This window comes from Miniopterus natalensis, chromosome 20, assembly GCF_054644295.1.
Source record: "Miniopterus natalensis isolate mMinNat1 chromosome 20, mMinNat1.hap1, whole genome shotgun sequence".
NCBI lineage: Eukaryota > Metazoa > Chordata > Mammalia > Chiroptera > Miniopteridae > Miniopterus > Miniopterus natalensis.
Genome location: NC_142100.1, coordinates 12731031 through 12734232, shown reverse-complemented (window position 1 = coordinate 12734232; position 3202 = coordinate 12731031).

The following is a 3202-nucleotide window of genomic DNA, read 5'->3' as shown; positions in this document are numbered from 1 at the left end:
CAGAACAAAATTGTGTGCAATAACAATTGAAGGAAACCCAGATGTTCAGTAAAATATGGTTGTCCATACAATGGACTATGGGAGGTATATGAAATTATATACCAAAACTAATAAAAGGGGAGGAAATGTAGATTGATAGATTCTCCTATGACTCCATAGGTACACCCGGAAGGGCACTGGGGAAAGAATTGTAGTTTCCTCTGGGAGAGGATTTAGTTGGACTGTATATAGGTGGGAAGGAAATTTAAGTTTCAAAATAATGTACCTTTTTGTGCCTTTTGAATCTGAATCACATGAATGTATTACATATTCAAAAATTTTGAGAATTCAATTATTAAATATTTCACAGTGATAGAAAAAGTACAGAGAATAACATACAAGCTGCTTCTCCCTATCAGATCCTAATATTTTGTCTTGATTTGATTTGATTTGATTTTTTTAAAGGAAGACATTCCCTATTTTCTTCCTGGGGATAATCATGACCCTGAATTCCTATAATTTATCTATATCATTTTATGCCAAACACCTATCTGTAAGAAGTATTGGACAGTATTGTTTTGTGTGTTTTCAAAGTTTTTGTAAAGAAATTGAACTACAGGTATTCTGCAATGTGCTGTTCTTTTTCTGTGTGGCTTTGAGGTTTCTCCACATTGACTGTAGCTTGAGTTCTAGTTTGCTCATTTTCATGGTGGTGTAGTGTTCTGTGAAATCACTGTTAGTGGCAGGGTACAAGGGAAGGAGTGTTTTGAGCCAGATCACTTGGGGAGCCCCAAGTAGGAGGCAGTAGGGAGCCAGCATTTGAGAAGTCAGGTGGCACACTCATGGGGTGTTTTTGGGGAGCTGGGGAGGATGTGACAGTTGGTAGGAAACCGATTGGGATGTCACTGCTGCAGTGTGACCCAGAGTGGTGGCTGTGGAGGAGTAAGGAGATGGCCATCTGAGGTGGTGGAATGGCACTAGAGTGTGATAGGACACAAAGGCTATTCTTGTGTCCTAGACAGGAAAAGAGACCATTGAGACCATGAGATTTCTGACATAGAAGCAGTGGTTGTATCAGTAACAAAACTAAGCCAATTGGGAGGGCTTTTGGCTGGATTAGGAATATAGTTGGAGGTGCGATTGGGAATGCAGGAGAGGTTCTTGGAAAGAGGAGTGGGCTGGGGCAGAAGGGAAGAGGTTAGAAAAAAGGGAATTGCCGTAGGGCAGGGTTTTCAGGCAAGAGGTTGGTTAGCAAGGGGATATGCTTGGCTACACATGAGGGTGGGGAGAAAGGGGTGGGTGGACAGAGGCCTACTGAGGGGCCAGCACAGAGGAGAATTGAGCTTGTTGCATGGGAAGCATGTCCTGGAAGAGGAAGAGGAGGCAATGGGGGGGGGTTGTTCCTGAACCCCAGTAGTAAGCAGAGACATCTTCTTTTTGGCAACTTTTGTGGTAGAATCTATGTTCCATTTTCTCAAAAGATATGGTAGGGAATTGGAGAAGAAATGGGAGGGGATAGTGGAGAGCTGGAGGTGGGGAAGGCAGATGTTCAAGGCCCTGTGGCAGGTGGCCCCTCTCCACTGCTGGCTGGCTGTGCTCTGGAGATTGTGAAGCTTGACTATACCATGTGGTGCAGGACTGGCTGCCCTCTGATCTGGAGCATCCGGCAGTCCATGGTCACTTCTGGTTGGTTTGGAGCGCGTGGCCAAAATGTGTTTGCAGTAGGTTTGTTTCACTGATTAGTTTCTGAGCCTCCTATTCAAATCAAACTTTTATTCACTCATATCAGTTTTTTAAAACATACTGACTCAAGTGTTAGAAGGTAACCTTGAATTTAAAACACGATACAGATGATTTTGAATCTCAGAATCTCGGTAAAGAATGCTGGTCTGGACCCTTCCCTGGTTCTCCTGACCACCACTCAGGCTTTTGTTTTGTTTTATTTATCTTGTTATTTAAATATATCTTTCTTGACTTCAGAGAGAGGAAGGGAGAGGGAGAGAGAAACATCAGTGATGAGAGCCATTGATCAGCTGCCTCCTGCACGCCCCCTACTGGAGATTAAGCCCGCAACCTGGGCATGTGCTTTGACTGCTGAGCCACAGCGCAGGCCAGGCTTGTTTTGTTTTAAATAACCACTACCCTTTATTGAGCACTTACTATGTGCCAGGCACTCTGCTAAGGAATTGTACATGTGTTTTATGTAATCCACCTCCATATAATATCTCACTGAGGTAGACGCTATGATTATCCTCATTTTCTAGAGGAGCAATAGGTTCAAAGAGAAGTCACTTATCCGAGGCCACATAGTAAGCAGATTAGAAGAGAGACTGACGTGGCAATAACTACCTTTATGTTCCCAGGATTATGAGAAAAGATAGAGCAATCAGTCACATTAACTATTCTTGGCAAAGATCCCACCTCATTAAAGGTGATATTAGCCACTTTAATGGTCCTGAGACAAATATGGAGAGAGTGCCTCAGTAAAGAACCAAGTGCCTGTTGTAATTTTTATGCATTTATTCTTGCATGGAGAAACCCAGTTTTGCTCTTAGCAGGAGCGAGGAAGAGCTCTTGAGAACCTGGTCTGTGGTGATGCTTTATGTTCATCTTTTACTATTTCCCCTTTTTCAGTTGAGGAACCTGAGAGTCAGTCCGGCCAGGGGTAGCTCAGCGGTTGAACATTGACCTAGGATCCAGAAGATCTCAGTTCAATTCCCGGTCATGGCACATGCCCTGGTTTCGGGCTTGATCCCCAGTGGGCACTGTGCAGGAGGCAGCTGATCAATGATTCTTTCATCATTGATGTTTCTATCTCTCTCCCTCTCAGTAAAGACCTTTTTTTTTTTTTTAAAGGAACCTGAGAGTCAGGTTGATTATGCAGAGTGACTCTATGGTAGGGTGGGAGCTTCATTTCAGGTCAGTCTGTCACCAGAACCCTTCTGTTTTACATGGATGCTGAAGGAGATAGAGAGGGATGAAGACTCTTGGCGATAAAGGGACACAGGTCATCATAAAAGGTCCCAAGTTTGGATAAGTGGTGGGAAGGAAGAGGGAATTAGAATTTTTGAGACCACAGGGAAAGCACAGGTAAGCTGGAGGCAGGAACAGGAGCTCAGTGAACAGCAGATGCTACTGGGAGCAGAGCTAGCCAGTTGTACATGGTATGGTGTTGCCTTCCTGGCTCATTCCCCATTCCCTCTTGTCTTGTCAGCTGACGGCC